This window comes from Mirounga leonina, unplaced genomic scaffold, assembly GCF_011800145.1.
Source record: "Mirounga leonina isolate KUSES-001 unplaced genomic scaffold, KU_Mleo_1.0 Mir_201, whole genome shotgun sequence".
Lineage (NCBI taxonomy): Eukaryota > Metazoa > Chordata > Mammalia > Carnivora > Phocidae > Mirounga > Mirounga leonina.
In genome coordinates, this window is record NW_023270504.1 from 6,566,913 (window position 1) to 6,588,047 (window position 21,135).

A 21,135-nucleotide genomic window follows, 5' to 3' on the forward strand; every position below is an offset into this window, starting at 1 on the left:
CTGTTTGCCACACACGAAAAATTGCATTGCTAAACTAAGTAGAGTACTGACCACGATACATAAATCCCGGTATAGGCTCTTGCACTTCATAGATACTGTGTTTTTTACAAATAGAAGGTCGTGGCAACCCTGCATCAAGCAAGTCTACCAACCCCGTTTGTTCAACAGCATTTGCTCACTTCGTGTCCCTGTGTCACATTTCGGTAATTCCTGCAATATTTCCAATGTTCTCATTACTCTCTTTCTTACGGTGATCCGTGATGAGTGATCCTTGATGTAACTGTCGTAATTGTCTTAGAGCATCACAAACTGTGCCCACACAAGACAGCAAACTTTATTGCTAACTGGTGTGTACTGACTGCTCCACTGACCAGCTGTTTTTCCAGCTCTCTCCCTCTCCTCGGGCCTCCCTATTCCTGAGACACAGTATTGAAATTAGACACTTAACAACCCCTACAATGGCCTGTAAGTATTCAAGTGAAAAGAAGAGTCGCACATCTCACGCTCTAAATCAAAAGCTAGAAATGATTAAGCTTAGTCAGGAAGTCGTGTTGAAAGCCGAGATAAGCCAAAAGCTAAGCCTCTTGCACCAAACAGTTAGCCAAGTTGTGAATGCACTGGAAAATTTCTTGAAGGAAATTAAAAGTGCTACTCTGGTGAGCACATGAATGATAAAGCATAACAGCCTTATTGCTGATGTAGAGAAAGTTTCAGTGGTCTGGATAGAAGATCAAACCAGCCACAACCTTCCCTTAAACCAAAGCCTAATTCAGAGCAAGACCCTAACTCTCTTCAATTCTATGAAGGCTGAGAGAGGTGAGGAAGCCACAGAAGAAAAGTGTGAAGTTAGCAGAGGTTGGTTCATGAGGTTTGAAGAAAGGAGCCGTCTCCATAACATAAAAGGGCAAGGTGAAGCAGCAGGTGCTGATGCAGAAGCTGAAGTGAGTTACCCAGAAGGTCTAGTAAGATCATTAATGAAGGTGACTACACCAAACAACAGATTTTCAGTGTAGACAAAACAGCCTTCTATTGGAAGAAGATGCGATCTTGGACTCTCAGAGCTAGAGAAGAGAAGTCCACACCTGGCTTCAAAGCTTCAAAGGATAGACTGACTCTCTTGTTAGTGGTCCATGCAGTTGGTGACCTGAGGTTGAAGACAACGTTCATTTACCATTCTGAAAATCCTAGGGCCCTTAAAAATTATGCTAAATCTATTTTGCCTGTGCTCCATCAATGAAACAACTAAGCCTGGATGACAGCACATCCATTTACAACATAGTTCACTGAATATTTTAAGCCCAGTGTTAAGATATACTGCACAGGAAGGAAAAAAGATATCTTTCAAAATATTACTGCTCAGTCACCCAAGAACTCTGATGGAGACGCACATGTCCAATGTACAAACGTGCAATGTACAATGTGCCTGCTAGCACAACATCCATTCTGCAGCCATGGATCAGGGAGTTATTTTGACTTCCAACTCTTATTATTTAAGAAGTACATTTTATAAGGCTACAGCTGCCGTAAGTAGCAATTCTTCTGATGGATTTGGGCAAAGTCAACTGCAAGCCTTCTGCGAAGGATTCACCATTTAGATGCCATTAAGAACATTCCTGAATCATGGGGAGAGGTCAAAATACCAATACGAAGAGGAGTTTGGGAGAAGTTGATTCCAACCCTCGAGGATGACTGTGAGGAGCGCAAGACTTCAGTGGAGGAAGTTACTGCAGGTGTGGTGGGAATAGCAAGAGAACTAGAATTGGAGACTGAAGTTGGGACTGAATTGCTGCAATCTCATGATAAAACGTTAATGGATGAGGAGTTGCTTCTTACACATGAGCAGAGAAAGCGGTTTCCTGAGGTGGAATCTACTCCTGGTGAATATGCTGTGAAGACTGTTGAAATGACAAGAAGGATTTAGAATGGTAATCAACTTAATTGATAAAGAAGCCGTAGGGTTTGAGGGGATTGACTCCAATTCTGAAAGAAGTTCTGCTGTGGGTAAAATGCTATCACATGCTATCATGTGCTACAGACAAAAGTTTATGGAAGGAAAAGTCAATCAATGAGGCAAACTTCATTGTCTTATTTTAAGAAATTGCCACAGACACCCTGACCTTCAACAATCGCCATCCTGATCAGTCAGCAGCAATGAACATCAAGGCAAGACCCAGCAAAACGATCACAACTCTCTGAATGCTCAGTTGATGGCAAGCATTTTTTAGGAATAAAGCATTTTAATTAAGGTATATACCTTGTTTTCTCAGACGTAGTGTTATTGCACACTTAGTAGACTACGGTGGAGTGTGAACACAGCTTTTATATGCACGGAGAAACTAAAACATTCATTTGACTTGTTTTATTGTAATATTCATTTTATTGCAGTAGTCTGGACCCAAACCTGCAATATCTCCGAGGTATGGCTGTACATTTAAGTGATCCCTGAAGACGTTTTGCAAATCACAATTGTTCAATTGTTATCCTTCTGAGTCTTTCAGTAGTCTCCACCTCTGCTCTCACACTGAAGGTAGAAGGTGTAACTGTAAAGGGCCCAGATTAACTCAGACGGTAACTCTCAAAACCAATCCATAGGGATCTAGATTTTGTCTCTCTAAACCAGATCAAGAAGTTTCTACACCAGTTTTACCACCTCTGGAGTGGGAGAAGGTAGATGAAAGAAACAATAACACAAGTTCTGACAGTGCAAAGGCAGAGAGGCTAAACTAATTAAAACAGGTACTTAATGAACTCTAAAAATAAAAACTATGCTTTTTATTTTAAATGCCAATGATGGTTGGCGTTTCTCTACAGGAAGGACTGTGGCTTGCATTTCATATTCATTTGGGACTACGATGCATTTGATTGAGCACCTGAAATGTGCAACAGGCACTGTTCAATAATACTGTCTGCATGTGGCACCAGCAATGCTTTGTGTGTGCTTGTCTTGTTCTCCTAAGCTCCTGGAAGACAAAGCCTGCTTTACCTTTCTTCCACATCCCTCTGCTCAGGAGATGCTTCGCTGAACTTGCACCAGACATTCTTACTCTTACAGTCCTGGGTACATTCTCCTTGTAGTCCCTGTTCAAATGTGTAGCACAACACCAGACACAGAATCGTTTGTGTATCTGAAATGTGGTGGTTGTCTCATGAGCCATGGTGCCCTGGAGCCTGCTCATATGAGCCATGGACCCCAATTGTGCGCCCCCCTTCCCAACTCTGTCCAGTGACCTCACATTGGTAGCTTCAGATAGGCCATGGTGGGAGCACTTCCATGATGGACACTGTCTGGTTGATTTTAAGCCCTCCAAATATAAGCACTTTGTCTCCTACTTCCTTTTTATTCCATCTAGTTTATAAACTGTTTTATATTTAGCAGCTCGTCTTTCATGTGAGAATTTTACTTTGAGCAACTATATTTATCTTTCTCAAAAATCCTTTTTAATTTATTAAAGAAAGTAATTATTCTTTATATGCCTTTTTATATTATGTTGGACATTATTTTTGGAAGGGAATTATTCCTTTACTTGGTTTATATAAAGAGTAGTTATCAAAAGAAGAAATGGTATTCTAATTTTGCCAAAACTATTATTAAACAATTAGTAAAGACTCTAAAATTTCCTTTTTTTAATGACCAGGAAATTAAATTGTTGGTTTGTAAAATTAGAAAATAGGTTTGTGTACTAGAAAGTTAACTCCATTGCATTAAAATTACCCCTTTGGGGAGCTCTATTACTTATCTGACAAAATAATTGCTATTTAAACAAAACGCATAATACTTTTTGTCTAAAATGGGCTTTGTGATTTTCAAATATGAACTTTCATTTTCCAGAACATGCATTAGAGAGATTGTGGTCTTTGGAAATTCGATTAACTGTTTAATGGGAAGAATGATGCCTCCTACTCTTTGGAAAGGCAGGAGAATGCTATGCTTAGGAGGGGAGGCTCCAGGGCAAACTGCCAGGTTTCTAGCCCCAGATACTCCCTTCATAATCTGTGTGACCTTAGGAAAGTCACTTAAGTTCTCAGTACCTTGATTTCTTGATATGTAAATGGAGATGATAACAGAGCCTGCTTTGTTGGTTTATGATTTGGATTATATGTACAAATACTGTGTAAAACACTTGGAGCGATGCTCAGTACTGAGTAAGTGATAATACTCCTTCTCCTCCTCTTCCTCCTCCTTTTCCTCCTTCTTCTGATCTCCAAACACAGAATCTCACACATACTGGGTACTTAATAAACATGTCTGAGTTGATTAATTAAATGATCATTTATGAGCATGGAGCAAAGGAACAAAGACTGAGTGCCTACCATGTACCAGTGATGAACAAGGCAAACAAGATCTCTGACCTCATAAGGTTTACATTTTAGCTTTATATTGTTTAGTCCAAAATGTATAGGGAACTGGTCTTAGCGTTTAAGGATTGAAAGAAAGGTCTGAATTGTAAACTCCTTGGCAGCATGTATTAAGTGTTGTATTAAAGTAAGCATGAATGAAAGGATAAAAATTTGGCTCTATGAAACAGAGGCCCCAAATACCTGTTGCATAAAGAAAATAGAAAATTGTTTCTCATGTAACTGTCCAAAGGCAGGCAGTCCCAGTCTTCACAAGATTGTCCAAGGACTTGGGTTCTCTGCCTTACAGATCCACCATTGCTAGAGTGTTCTCTGTCTGCAAGGTCCTGGGTAGCTCCTCATCACATCCACATTCCAAGCAATGGGTGGGAGAAAGGAGGAAGAACATGTCCCCTCCATTAAGGGAGATATGTGTATGAAATTTTGTTCTTTGCTTCTGCGCATAACCCATTAGGTGGAACTTCACATAGCCACCCCATCTACATGGGGGCAAAGGACAGATCTTGAGGGACAGTGGATAATCTTGGCCACATTCCATCCCTTTGAACATGTTTGTATTATTCATTCTCCACAGAGAATACCCTCATCCCTTCCCAAGGAATACAATCCCTAAGCCTCATCCACTTCCTGCATCTAGGTCAAGATTGAGGATTCTCTGGATGAGATCAGCCTTCTACATCAAGGATCCTGATGTGGCTCTTTATAAAATGGTGGTCTATAATTAACAGACAAATCATCTGTCCCTGAATACCCAATATAAAAATTAAGGAGTAGGGACAGGATGACAGAAATAAAACTCCCACTGGAAAAGGGAAAATGAGAAGCACACAGCTGTCATCAATCTATGAGAATGATCAAGTCCTCTTGGAAAGGAACTGTGCAAACTCCTGTCCTGCTGATGGTGTGAGTCCTTCAGTCAACCCATCTGGCAGCTATGGCTTTAGCTCTCTGAGAGGATTTCTTTTGTCCCTTGTCTCCCATGGCTGCCTCTGGAGCAGACACTGGAGAGTATACTTCCTTGGGGCCACCACAACTTCCACACTCGACTTCTTGTCGATGTTGATTTATAGATCCAGAAGTCAGGCTGATTTGTCACCGGTTGTGGCAGGCTGGTTTTCTGGCTTCTCTGGCAATACAATTCCTTTATAATTGTAAGAATGCCTTCCAGAGCCATTTGTTTCTGCTCAGCTGCATGTGTGAGTAATCACAGCAAAGGTTCTGGTCTTGATACAGATTTTAAGACTAAACGTTCTGGTCTTTATAAGGACCTCAGTGCCGCTTAGATTCCCCAAGGAAAGACTCCTTTGTAGTGGAGACTCTCTGCCACTTTTCTGACCCATGTTGACAAGGGTGTTAAATTGTAGCCCACTCGTCTGTCAAAAGAGGGTGATCCACTTAATCCTAGCCACAGGCTCAGCTCCTGGTTGTAGGGCCACAGTATTCCAAGCTATCCTTAGGTCCGCAAGGAAATGTTGACTCAAGTCCGTGTGGGCCAAGAACGATCGATCACTCTTTCAACCCAACTCTACATCTAAGTCTGCTTCCTTTCACTAAGGTTCCATGCGTCCACCTGAGGGTGAGAGGTCACACCCAGGACTTTAGAAAGGAGTTCTTCTGTGGTACCTTGCCCAGAAACACATCTCCCCTGGCTCTGCCCAGCACCTAAGCTGCATGAACTGGGGAAATAACTGACCTGGAATAAAGATTTTGCCACTTAATCTCTTGAGACTTTAAGGAAACAGCTTCACTTCTTTAGGAATAGTTTCTTCATCTTTAAAATAACAAGTTTGACTAGAGCCTCCATGTCCCTACAATTCTTTTATTCTACAGTTTTTATAAATGTATGAGTATATACATATACATACATACACATGCCTATGTATTATATGTGTGTGTCTATATATACATACACATATATATGTATATATATTTCTTAGCTGTGATGTCATTCTAGTGTCCTTCTTCTATGATTAGATATTCCTCCCTAAGGTACCAAACCTTAAATGTTAAGGGGCTGCCAAAACACTTTAATTGCCCCTGCTTATTTCTATAAGGCATTTTGAATAGGTTACACAAATTTAGCCAGGCTTTTATGAGTTGTAGTACATTTTAACAGAATTTTTCTGGTTAATTTTACCATAAGATTTCAGGGGAAATTCCATGTAGCAAAAATACCAAGGCATTGGTAATCATACATGGGTTCATTTTCAAATTCTGCCATTTAAGCTGTGTAGTCTTGGGCAAGTTACTAAAAATATATAGTCGCTCACATTAAGAATTCAAACACATTCTGCTGCATACTCCCTTCCCTCCCTGCTCCTTGATGATCTTTCAAGCAGAGTTCATAACATTTAGATTACTTTTTTGCTAAAACAACAACTTAATTTCATTAATTAGGACTCACTTTTTTAGACAGCAAAAAGTCTTGTTAAATCTAAATTAAAATTTCAATTTCCAAGTGGCCTGAGATGTGGCTTGGTGATCTGCATTGGATAAGGTATCATGGTCTTTTCTTTCCCTCTTCATCTACTGTCCTTCTAGGGTCAGGGAAGAGGAAGAGGAGCACAGAGAAATACAAATAAAAGTATATATTTTAACCTAACTGGTCCTGATATTGTAGTTCCTTCAGAGTGAACACTAGTGCTGACTGGCTGGCTATCATGGGCATTCAGACACTGGCTCTTTCATGGGGCAGAGATGTAGATTCTTCATGGGACTCCACAGCCACAGTTCACATAATTAGTGAACTTTCCAGCCCACTCCTGTCACCTTCTTTTTGACCTTGGCCATATACCTCCAGTCTCCCAATGTTGACAGTCCTCCCCCAGGGCTGAGTATATCAAGATGATCAAAACCTATCCAGCTTTCAAGGCATCCACCGGACCCACAGGAAGCTCACGGGTCCTCACCACATGAAACTGTGTCTTTCCTCACCCTACCAATGAGGGCTGCTCCTTAGGAATCCACCAAGGAAACGATCCAGTAATTGCACCACTGGGTATTTACCCAAAAAATACAAAAACACTAATTCAAAGGGACACATGCACCTCTATGTTTATAGCAGTGTTATTTACAATAGCCAAACTATGGAAGCAACTGAAGTGTCTATCAATAGATGAATGGATAAAGAAGAGGTGATATGTATACATGTGTGTGTATATATATGTATACACACACACACACACAATATTATTTAGCCATGAAAAGGAATGAAACCTTGCCATTTTCAATGACACAGATGAGGCTAGAGAGTATTATGCTAAGCGAAAAAAAGCCAGAGAAATACAAATAATATATGGTTTCACTCATATGTGGAATTTAAGAAACAAAATAAAAGAGCAAAGGAAAAAGAGAGAGAGAGAGACACAAACCAAGAAACATACTCTTAACTATAGAGAACCACCAATGATTACCAGAGAGGAGTGGAGTGGGAGATGGGTGAAATAGGTGAAGGCGATTAAGGAGTGCACTTGTCGTGATGAGAACTGGGTGATGTATGGAATTGTTGAATCTCTATATTGTCCACCTGAAACTAACATTAACACTGTAACACATTAACTTCCAGTTAACTATACTGGAATTAAAAGAAAAAGAATCCACTGGGGAAGAAGCAAGCAGGAATCTCTCTGTTCACCAGGTTGTCAGACTTCCCAGAATCTTCTCTTCACACTCTGATCTGGGGCCAATGCCAGAACAACCTACAGATGCCCCAGCATAGCAAGCCTCCAGGTGAGGTAAAGGTCCCAGTCTCCTTTCAGGGAGCTCACACTGTTTAAAGCCAATTACTTGTTTTAGGGAAATATCACAGCTCTACCCACTAGATTGAAAACATACTAATTCTTAAAAAAAAGAAGGAGGAGGAGGAAGAGGAGGAGGAGGAGAAGAAGAAGAAGAAGAAGAAGAAGAAGAAGAAGAAGAAGAAGAAGAAAGAATAGAAAAGAAAAAAGAAAACATACTAATCCTGTGAATTCTCCACTTCAAAGTGTTCTTGAATTTCTAGTCTTTTCTCTGCGTAAGTGGTGATAGGGGGTGATAGAATCAGGACCACTGAGCTATATGTCAGTAAGTCCTATAAAAATGTATCTAGGAGCTCCTCTTTAAAATATCAGGGTACTTTTCAGCTAGTATTCCCAACTTTAGCCAAAACCTGAGATAATAAAGTCTCATTCAACATTCCTGTTACCAAAAGGAATGATGATGATGATGATGGTGGTGGTGGTGGTGATAATCATATTAGCTAACATTTAGAACTATGCACCAGGCATTATTTTAAGCACTTTAAGTTTATTAATATTCAACTCTCTAACAACCACATAAGGTTCTGTCTCCATGTACAGATGCAGTAACTGGGGCACAGAAAACTTGAAGAACTTGCCTGAGTGAGTTAGCACCACTAGTAAGCGGCAGATCTGGGATTCAAAGGCAGGCAGCCTAGCCGTACAGTTTATACCCTTAACCACGACATTTTCCTGATTCTTCCTGTTAAGAGATTTGGACTTTATCCTGAGGGTGATGGGAAAGAACTAGATTTTTTCTCCCTTCACCTATAAAATGAAGATAAAGAAACCTACCCTCTACAGTGATTTGGAAGATGAGATAATATAGATGAAGACTCTAGAACCAGCCCTGAGGGGTAGTGGGAACTTGATAATAAATGATAATAAGTATCATTAGTTTTCCCTTTCTATATGAGATAGTACCAAGTCAGGACAAAACAATTCAAGAACATCCAGAACCGTCATTCCTATTAGAAGTAAGGGAGCACTACTCCCCACCCCCAAATCCCCAAATCAGCTAGCAGAGATATTGAGCCCCACACATGATTCCCCTCTATAAACACCAAAGGAGGAAAAAGTACAAAATCAAAATACATCCAGCCATGACCATATGCAATAGTTTCTTTCCTGTTTGGTTTATTCCTTTGAAGACAGAGCCAAAGAATCAGAGACAAGTTTGAGAAACTGAGACTGCGTCTAAGCTCTCTGATCCTCTTGATGAAGTGCCCAGCAGAATCTGGATGGGGCAACGACTGAAAAAAGACCCCAAGTTTTATCTTCTCTGGCAGGCAAAGTGTCAAAATTAGTCCCAGACAAAGCACTATGTGAAAACACCAGCATGACGTAAATCCCCTCCAGGGATTGAGTTGACCATGAGCATTAGAGAATTGCAGTTTGAGGCCAGTGATACCTGTATAAACCAATGGGTTTGGGTTCCTGTAAAGCCAGGGTATTAGGGAGAGACTTGATTACCTGTGGCTTAGTCTGAATTAAAAGGCAAGGCAATTACACAAAAGCTCTCATTTAACTTTTAAGTAGGATTAGGCCCACACTAACTTTATGACACTAGGTTGCTAAAAACAAATGGCAGTTTCTCACATGCCCTAGGAAAGAATTGGGGCTTATATAATTTTTCCAAGTTATGGGGCTTTGTGCCCAAGACAAGCAGATAGAAAGTGCCTAGAACCAAATGTACCCTGTCTTACGGCTCAAACCAAGTGACAAGAGAACAGTAGTTTCATTTTTATTTTTCCACTCACACAGAAAGGCAGCGTGGTGTCAGGGGAAACATCAGGTTTTAGTCCTGCCTCTCCTACATGAGCCCCGTGTCTTCGGAAAGAAAGAAAATCACGAACTCCTTTTTGTCTCCCTTTCCTCATCTGTCCATGGGATGCTGGGCTCTAAAACTCCATGAGAGTTCCTCAGTCTTCTTAGAAATGTGATTTTTATGACTCCAATACAGTTGGGATTCATGACAAAGGAACAATGTAAAGGGTAGGGCTAAGGAGATGGAAAGACAACTGGAAAAGGAAGCATCTTCAAACTTCTGATAAAGGCTTCCTTTCCCTTTGTAACTTGATAGACCTCGGGAAGCTCTCCGGCTCCCACGGGGAATGGATGGAGCATGTGTGCACGGAAAGTTACCCAGGCCACTTAAATGTTTTCCCAGAACTCATGGAGCGTCCATGCAGCCCTGCTTGGGGGATGCTGCGGTCTCTCTCACAAATACGTATAACTTTCTTAGCACATACACAAATATTACATTCTTGATTTCTCTAGCATCCAGAAAAATTCAAGACCTGAAGATGGATTCAAAATCAAACCCAGATTAAACTAATATTTGGGAATCAAGTAGCTCTACCTGGGCTGATACTGCTTCTGGTGGGCACTCAAACAGCTTTTGGGGTGCCAGAGACAGCTCACCAGGAGTGCATTAAAAAATAAATTAATGCACTGGCTTTGCACAGAGTCCGTAAACCACAATCTCTCTCTGTGAGGAAATAGACTTCCTGTCTGCTATTTTTTTATGTGCCCAATTAAGTGCAGATTTTTGGCTGCGTGAGCAACATAACTGCAGCATTTTTTCCAGAAAAACCAAGAAATGAACTAAAAAACTAAACAAGAAAAAGTCTTATAAGAAGATGGTCTGATAAGTGCTGGGAGATCATGTTTTTTTCTCATTTTATACCTGATATCTTCTAACCTGGATAAAACCAACTTGGGCAGAGCGACTTTAGATCACATTTCTAATGTGCTGGCACCTCCCCATCCCGGAGGGATTTTCACTGAGTAAGGTGAGTACATTTCAAGGCCTTATATGGAATAAAATAGCAGGGTATTGAGTCAGGATGGGTGGTTCAACGAGTTGGGTGTCTGAGAATTAAAAATCAAAGTTAACCAAGATTCTTTGATGAAAACTAGGGGCTAGATGACTTGGTTCAAAAGAAATAAAAACCTGCCTGAAACCTAATTACCAAAATAAAAGTGAACGCGAATATGCGAGGTCTGAAAGGGTTCATAGATGTTAATTTTAGTGCTGAGTTACACACACCTGGGCACGTCGTGGCTTGGGCCAAAGGCGAGAATGCTAGAATCCTGTGAGAAAGGCTGTGTATATCAACACCAGGGAAGGAACCGAGCTTCACTGATATTCTCTCTGCCACCTCAGAGGGACCCGAAAAGCTTTAAGTAAGCTTACATACACTCCTCAAATCTGGACAGAAGTTCAAGTGATCTCAACGAGGTCAAGCTTTTTTCTATAAGTAGTCACTGAGGAAAGGGCCTCTGTGCTAGGGTTGAAATCGGCACCAGTTTTGAAGACAAAAACAGCTTGGCAGCACCTAGTGTGAGCGTTCCTCTGTTTGCTTTGTAGAAGTAAAGGGCAACAGCAATGTTTTTAGGGAGAAGCCCAAACCAGTTGGAAATATCTTTGCTCTTGGGTGAGGGCTCCTGCATCTTCCCCCAAGCACCTCCTCCAGGTAAATGGATTTGATATTTTCTGAGCTTTTGGCTTCTCTGCTCTGGGTTACCACATTTCTGAATTAGTCTTAGTATCAAGATACAGGATATGATAAAGGTTTAATTTTGCTTAGTCTTTCTGCTCTGGGTGAAAAGTAGGTAAGAGTTTCGTCCATACCTCTCTGGATCTACTCTGCAGCCTAGTTGTAACTCCACCAAATACCCCCAAATCTTCCTGTTAGCTTGGGCAAACTGCTTAATCTCCTACCTTTCATTTTCTTCATCCATTAAGTGTGTTTGGAAATGTATGTTGTACTTACTCTACACTGATGTGATGATGACAAAGCAGACAACACAGCCAAAAATGCTCTGAGAGCCTCCAGAAAAGAGTATTATGAGCCTTCACATGTATAACATTCAGCCTCACAGTCCATCCAAACCACAACTGTTGTTTTCAAAATAAAGATTATAAATAGGGAAGCAAAATAAAAACATGTGCTTCACTGTGCACTGGTATGTGAATTCAACGCATTTGTAGGTTCATTTGTTGACTTAGAAGAAGGGGAGGGGGGAAGAAGGCTGTCTACGAGCTGTGGTGTCAATAGATAGGTTTGTAATTAACGGGCCGTGGCAGTTCTGATAATGTTACTGCATGTTCATATATCAATGCACTTTGCTCTACTTCTGGTCATGTAAAGGTCCAGGATCAGCCCTGGTCTGAGTCCTGGTTTGAGATGTAAATGTTCTCGAACGTGAAATAAGCTTGTTAAACTTCGAATCACACCCTCTCAGGAGTCTGCATGCTTTGTGAACCACTACAGAGCTGTTCAAAAAGTGCCCTCCTAATGAGGCCAATTCTGACTAATGCATATTCCAAGAATAATACTTGACCAAAATTGAATGCAATTCTCTTGTACTTATTATAATTTTCTGTGACAGAGAGCAGAGGCTAAATTCGGTGAAAGTATTGTTTTTCTTCTAAACTTGGGTCTGCCAAAATTTGTTTTTATTTCTACCCACCCCACCCCCCAACTCCTACCCTCCAGTCATCCCTTTTGGAATGACGTCGTGATCCCAGCCAACTGGGAAACTTGCTGGCATCTGTGGAGGGCCCGTTTTCACCACTTTCCTTCACCCCTTCAATAGTTTTTTGGTATGGAATGGAAATATTCCCAAATGGAAGACTCATTAACAGCAGCAATGTCAAGAGCAGCCTTGAAATGAAGCATCTGATATCCCATATGTATAGTGTACTTATCATGCAGACAATGTAAAAGCCATTTGAGGTCTGTAACTTCCTTTTCTACACAGAAGGAAATGTGGCAGCGAATCAAATTGATACAGGAATTTTAAATATGTGTGGTCGCACAAAGTTAGAGAAGATTATAAATTCAGCATTAGAAACCAAAAGAAAAAAAATAAGCCACAGGTAGCATTCTCATATTATATTTGTTTGAGCTGTCAGGACAAAATACTAGAGAGAAATATTTTTATGACATGGAAACCAAGATCTGCCTTCCAAAATTATTTTCCACTAACTTAAAGCTATGTATCATTGTGCAAACCTAAAGACTCCGACCCTTACAGAATTAAATATTTATCTTACAACTGGCGAAAGGATACCTATCTCAAATGTGCATGCATGCGTGGTAGTGGTGGGGTCTAGTCCCTGTGATAATGGTCTGGGAGGCAAGACTCACCTTCTAATCTCCAGGATCACGTTGTTTTGCCACAAATTTAGGATTGATTCAGGACAGATGCCAAAATCCCTCATTTCCTCAGGTACAGAGGGAGAAAGGAACCTGTAACAAGGCAGGCTACTCTCGATAACTTTAGTAAGAGTGTTTTACCTTTCCCTTTTTTTATTCTAAGACGATAGTGAAGATGCCAGCTCTCTTTTTTGAATTAAAGGGGATGTGAGGTTCTAGGGAAGGGTGTGCTTTCAGTGGGTTTACTTTGGTTTACCTTGAGAACAAGGCCTACATTCTAGACTCCAAATACACAGTACACCTCACTCTGTGTGTGTGCTGTGTTTGCTTGTTTGTTTTTAAAGACATGAGAATGGATAATAGAGTTCAATGGAACCTGTGATATGGGGATTCAATCCAAAGCTCCCTGCCTGCTTTCCCCATGATCCTTAATCATGTCTCTAAAAGGTCTCCTGAAGCAAATCTTTAAATTTTAAAAACATTCCTGTGAAGTTGTAAAGACATTGCCATATACTCAACCTATTATTACTATTGGACTTCTCTTCCCAGGCATGGAGAATAAAGCAGGTGTCTACTCTTTCCTCTTCTGCTTTATCTTCCCTTTACAGGGCTTACTGATGCAAGTACCAGAGTACAAATGTCTGCTGACACTGTCCCCCACCCCTGCATGTGCCCACAGGGGAAGCATTAAAGACTAGTAAAAATGAGCCATGTGCTTGCCATGGCCGCTGACCCACACAACTTGTCCTGATGCCTTGGGAAGGCTCTCTGGTCTACTCAGGGTTTAGGGAACATGCAGTACCACAGGCCATTCAGTGCTGTGACACCCAGGACACCAGGGCAGAATATTTAGAGATTATTCAAACATGGAGACTATTGTTGGCAGTAGTGTCAGGGATGGTACCTGTGGTCCACAAATATTTATCAACGAGGGGAGACTGATGACAGCTCACCTTTCCTCAGGGCCTTATACCTTACACGGTACTTTCTCATTATTTATTTAATCTTCACAATTTATCTGGGATGTATTATTTTCTGTATTATTCAAATAAGAAAACCAGGCACTGAGTAATTAATTCATTCCACAAAAATGTATTGTGAACTTACTATTTGTCAGATGCTGTTCTAGGCACTGGAGATAAGACAGTAAGCAGAACAGACAAAATTCCTGCAGTGAAGGAATTTGCATTCTAGTTGGTAGGGAGAAAAGAGATAGACAATAAACAAATAAATAGGTGAAATATAAAGCATGTCAGATGGAGACAAATGCTGTGGAGAAAAAAAATATGATTGAGAACAATAATTAGAATGTACCAGTAGGCAAGAGGGCAGGGTTTCTATTTTACATAGGGCAGTCAGAAAACGCCTTGTTGAGAAGGTGATATTTGAGCAGATAGCTGCAAGAGGTAAAAGAGCTGGTCAGATGGGTGGGTATCTGGTGCAGGGGCATTACTGGCAGAGGAAGGAACAAGTGCAAAGGCCCTGAGGCAGGAGCATACTTAGCTTGATTGAGGAAATGCCAAGAGGCATTCATGGCTTGTGTGGAATGAACAAGCCTGGGAGTAGTGGAACATGCAGTAAAAAATGTTAACAAAGAATCCCATCAGTGTGGAGAATTGGCTTTTATTTTGAATGAGAGGACAAGCCCAGGTGTTATTCACAATGTTTAACAGCAGATACAACACAGACAGCAACCCATCAGCACGGATATCCAGCCAGAGCATGGAAGCAGCATCCCAGAGGCCCCCCTGAAGTGCCAAGCATTACCCCTGAGTTGGTGCATTGTTGGGGAGATCCCCTTGTGAATTGAAGGGGAATATCAGGGAAAGGGGACTTTGGGGAAAGACTATCTACCAATAGAGATGGAAGGATTTCAATATTTTAACAACTGGCACCTAGTTCCAGTATGAGCCAGGTGGAGATCAGCCTTAACAAGAAATCATGGCTATGTCTGAGTGGAGAGGTGACATCATCAGACTCACTTTTTTAAGGATTCTCTCTCTCTCGAATAGACCCTAAACAAGCAAGGACAGAATAGGGAGACCAGTTAGGTGGCCATTGCAGCAATTAGGTGAGAGGTGATGGTGTCTTGGACAATGGTGGCAGTGGGGGAAGTGGTCCAAGGTATCAGACTGGGAATATATTTTTAAGGCAGAGTCAAGAGGACTTGCTGATGTACTGGATCTGAGGTGACAGAGAAAGTGTTAAGCATGACAGAAGGAACTAGAAGATGCGGGTTGCCATTGACTGGGATAAGACCTGGAGGTAGAGCAGGATGAGGAAAAAGATCAACAACTTGATTGTAGACACAGGAAGTTTGAGATGAGTTTATTGAGCACCCACTGAGCACCAGCACGACAGCTCTGGGAGCTAAGTACTATGTTATTATCTTCATTTTTTAGCTGGGACAGCTGTGGCTCAGAGAGGTGAGGTGACCTACCCCTAGTCACACAGCAAGTAAACAGCACATCAAGGGCTCAAACCTGGTTTTTCAATTCCGAGTTGTATGCTTTTCTTAGGACATCACCATGGCTGAGAGTCAAACGGTGCTACCAAAGTAGATCACTGATGAGAATCTACTTTTCTGTGACCACTGTAAGGCAAAAAGTTCAATAAAAACTTTCCAACTCTAAGATTTAGAGAATCTGTTGTAAAAGAGGAGAAGAGTTTAATCTTAAATTCACTTGAAAAACCAAAAGGTTTTTTTCCTTAAAAAATAAAACAAAACTGAGGTGAGCCTAAGGCCAGCATGCTGATTGCATCAGAGAGACAAAGATGAAAAGAGGAGAGAGGAAAACGGGCATGAGCCCTAAATCAGCACGTTAAAGGGGCTGGCCTGCGAGGCTTGTATTATCAGACATTAGTCAGAGAGGGACGTTCTTTTGCTGGCGTAGAAGAAGTCTGAAATAACACATTAATTTTAGGTCCTTTGATATTTTTTCCTGGAGATGTTTTGTTTTGATACATCTGACAACAGCAAAAGAGAAAACCTCAGAAAACAGACATAATAAAAACAGTTGATGATCCATAGTCACTGAACATAAGTTCCACGGTCTTTGTCTTGCTCAGGGCAAATCGGCAGCTCGCTAGAAGCAAGCTACAAGGCATCCTGGAGGATTTAAAGAGCAAGACTAAATGTTTTAAAGTTCTAGTGTCAGGACATCCCCCTTCAATTAATGGCTTTGAGACCTGATAAAACTCAGATGTTTTTGTGAAGGGTACTGATTTACAATTAAACAGGAGATCACTGAGCTTGTTCTTACCAGCACAAAAACCCAATGGCACAGCATGGGAAGTTCTTTCACTGTTTACCAGAGGGCTGGCTTCCCGTGGTACAGAAAGCATGGTACCATCGTTTGGGTAAAGAAATGAAGAAGGAAACTGGGTTGTGCACTCACCCATTCAACCAGAACTTGTCCAAACCAAGTAACAGAACTATAAAAACTGAGACCTGATAGGGGGAGTTGGGAGATGGGATAGGGTAAATAGAGTCCTCATCTTTTATAATGCAGAGTCAAAGATAGATATATAAAACTGATAAATCAATATGAAGGCAATCACCAGAAGAAATACATCCAGGAATTGTTTGGTGGTTTGGGGGGCATGGGAATGAGAAAAGGGCTAAGGAAGTGGGGATAAACACCTTGTATTTCATACTCTTCTTTACTGCTTGCCTTTAAAAAAATGCATGGATATATACTTCATTTAAAATTTTAAATTGGGGACACCTGGATGGCTCATTCAGTTAAGCGTCCAATCTTGATTTTGGCTCAGGTCATGATCTCAAGGTCAGGAGACTGAGCCCAGCATCAGGTTCCACACTCAGCATGGAGTCTACTAGAGATTCTCTCTCTCCCTCTCCGTTGCCCCTGCACCTGCTCTCTCTCTCTCTAATAAATAAATCTTTAAAAAAATAAAATAAAATTTTATATTGAATAAATATATTAAAATTTTATTTACATGAACAAGCATCTGGGGATAGATGGTGAATAAGATATACATATTCCCTGCTGTCATGAAAACTTTTGATTGAACACCCCAAAGTAGAGAAAGAGTGAGAAATCTGAAGCACAACAAAGGAAAAATTGAAGTAGAATTTTATTTCCCCTTTTGGAGAGAAACCTACATCTCTTTTCTGCTAGTGCCTCATTCCTCTGCCTTGGATTATATTATAATGAAGGAAGGACATAGTACACTCCCAATTGGTAGACATTTAGCTATAAAAAGCAAGCTCTACACGTTCCTCCCCTATTCTTTCTCTTGCCTCCAAGAAACTTCAGAGTTCCTTTCCTCAGTAGGAATTTAACCACCCACACAAAAAGGTGTGTAGGATGAGTGGGAAATACAGCAGGGGAAGCCAGTTCTTTCTTACATGTCCCTTTGATTCTAGAACTCTGACATGGCTCTAGCACTTGCTCACCAGACTCCCCAACTGGATCATAAGGAAGATGCTTCCAAAAATAAATTGCCAGAAGCAAAAGAGTTAATAAACTTAAATATGCTAAAGGTGACTCATTCACAGAACTTCAGACTTCAAACATGGAATCATTAAAACTATTAGTGTTTCTCTGAGTTCTGTCCCACAAAAGCTGGGGATGTCAGGTTACCTTTGTTTTAATAGCTTGGGTAACTCTTTCTTCACATAATTGGCTTCAGTGTATCAAGACTTTTTTCTGGGGCTACATGAAGGATTCCTGATTTGGCTAGTTAGAAAAACCTTTTCAATGTAGTGGCCCACAGTCATTACAAACCCAGGATAATCATCTTAATTTTGCAATTAGAACTTGGGCTTTTTGCTGATAATAACACTAGTTTACATTTGCACTCAAGCATTCATGCTCTGCATTCAACAAAATTTAATTTGTGCCTATCATGTGCCAAAAGTAAAATAGGCATAAGGATTGAGAATGAAATAACAAGTCCATGTTCTTAGGAAGTACATAGTCTAGCTTACACCAAAATAAACTTTAGAACACTTGCTATGATGAGCACCAGGTGTTGTATGGAAGAGAAAAAAATAAACTTTAGTAAGTGCTTTAATAAAGTTGTAATGGGGATAATATTATTGCCTCTTTCCTCATACGTAAGCCCATCTACATTGTCTCCCACCAACCTTTACAGATTAGGGAGAGGAGAAGGATGAGATGCCATCTAGAGATGGATATGCTGTAGGAAAAGGCCCTTTAATAAAGGAAAATAAAGCAGAAATCTATCCAGCTTGAAGGATTGTGAGAAGTAATGAGTAAGGTAAGAGGTCAGACTCACATATTTACATTTCACCCCTATCTCCTACTTTGAAAGAAAGAGCTTGGTTTGGGTGGAATATATAGAAATATGAATATAGGTATAAGAATATTAGGGATAAAAGTGGCCTGGGAATATTGCACATTTCTAAGAGAAGCCAGCATTCAGTCTAAAGATGAACTCTGATATACTGCCATCAACACACTACTGTAATTCTTCTTCCTAGCCTTCCCCAAAGGGACCACAGCCACTTATCCTGGTGCCTATATTGAAGAAGGGAAAATAATCACTTTTTAAAGAAATTACTTGACATTGACTCTGAACTGACACTAATTCTTCAGAGCCAAAAACACCGGCTCACCATTAGAGTAGGTGCTAATAGAGGTCAGGTCATCAGTGTAATTTTAGCCTCGGTTTGTCTCACAATGGGCCAGTGGGTCTCCAAAACTACTTCATGGTTATTTTCAAAATTTCAGAAGGCATGGTTGAAATATATAACCTCAGCAACTGGTAGAACCCCCCATATTTGTTCTCTGACCTATGAAGTAAGGGGTATTATGGTAAGAAAAGCCAGGTGGAAACCCCTAAAACTTTTCCCATACCCACCAAAATATTAACTGAAAACAACACCACATTCCTAGAAGAACTGTAGAAATTTGTGCCATCATCAAGGACTTGAATGATATGTAAGTGGTGATTCCTAACACATCCCTATTCAAATAACCTCTTAAGCCTGTGCATAAGACAGACGGATTCTGAAGAATGACAGTGCATGATCATAAACTTAATCAAGTGGTGACTCAAACTGCACTTGCTGTTATAAATGTAGTCTCCTTACTGGAACAAATCAACATGTTCTCTGGCATCTGGTATACAGTTATTAAGCTGGTGAACATTTATTTGTTTGTTTGGTTTTTGTATTGCCTTGTTTTGAGCTTGTTAGTAAAGACCCCCCAGAAGCTTCTTGCTTCCAACTTCAAAGTTCAGCTTGAAGGATCACAATATACATTCATTATCCTACAGCTGTTCAGGGCTTTATTAATTCTGTATACTCAATCATGTTCCAGTGCTGAATTTTATCAAATGTCTAAAGGAGAAATAATAACAATCTTACGCAAACTCTTTTAGAAAACAGAAGTGGAGGGAACACCTCCCTACCTATTGTATGAGGCCAGAATTCTCTGATATCAAAACCAAAGTCATTATAAGAAATTAAAGTCTGATATTCCCCATGAACATAAACAAAAAGTTTCTTAACCAATTATTAATAAATTAAGCTAGTAATATTAAAAAAGGATAATACATCATGACCAATTGGGGGTATATCTCAAGAATACAAGGTTGGTTTAACTTTTGAAACATCAATCAGTATAATTTACCATATTAACAGAATAAAGGACATACAGAGGGTTATTTGAAAAGAAATTCAATATCCATTCATGATAATAACTCTCAGGAAGTTAGGAGTAAAAGTCAACTTCTTCCATCTGATAAAAGGCATCTACAAAAAAACTACTGCTAACATTATAACAATGGTAAAAGAATAGATGCTTTCCCCATGAGGAACAAAACAAGAATGCACATTCTCACCATTACTATTCAGCACTGTATTGGAGGTCCTAGCCATGCAATAAGGCAAGAAAAGTGAATTAAAATTCAAAAATACTGGAAAGGAAGTAAAAAAAAGTCTCCATTTGATGGATGTATGTATATGATATGTATATGATGTATGTATATGAATCATGATCTACATGATTGTATATGTAGAAATCATAAGGAATTTTTTAGAAGTTACAAATGATTTTGTCAAGATTTCAGTATAAAAGTCAATTACAAAAACTAACCATATTCCTCTATACTAATAGTAAAGAAATTAATTAAATATAAAATTAAAATAACAATATTATTGGGACTCCCGGGTGGTACAGTCAGTTAAGCATCTGACTCTTGGTTTTGGCTCCCAGTCATGATCTCAAAGTTTTGAGACTGAGCCCTACATGGGCTCTGAGCTCAGTGAGGAGTCTGCTAAAGTTTTTCTCTCTCTCTCCTTCTTCCCCTCCTCTCTCTCTCTCAAGTAAATGAATAAATCTTAAAAATAAATAAAATAACAATATTACTTATGATAGCATCCAAAATGTTAAATACCTAAAATATATTTAACAAAATAGATTCATTGCATACTGAAAATTGTAAAAAAAAAAAAAATTCAAGAGAAATAGTAAATGGGGAGATGTATCAAGTTCATGAATTGAAAGACAATATTACTAAGATGTTATTCTCTCCAAATGAATTTTTCAGACATAATGTAATCCCAATCAAAACCCCAAATAGCAGGCTTTCTCTTTTTTTGTAGATATTAACAATCTGGTTCTAAAATGTATAGAAAATTCAGAAGAACCTCTTATCAGCCAAAGCCATTTTGTAAAAGGAGAATAAAGTTGGAGGACTCGCTCTGATTTCAAGATTTAGTATGTAGCTAAAGCAATCAGGAAAGTGTGGTATTGTCATATGTTTAGATACAATAAATAGGTCAATGAGACTGAATAAAAAGTCCAGAAATGGATCCAAATTTTATGGCAAATTATTTTTGA

General features: G+C 39.9%; 1 pseudogene; it reads left to right on the forward strand.

Moving 5' to 3' along the window:
* The first annotated feature begins 327 nt into the window (after nt 1-327).
* On the forward strand, nt 328-2,245 carry LOC118025413 (annotated as a pseudogene).
* The last annotated feature ends 18,890 nt before the right edge of the window (nt 2,246-21,135 follow it).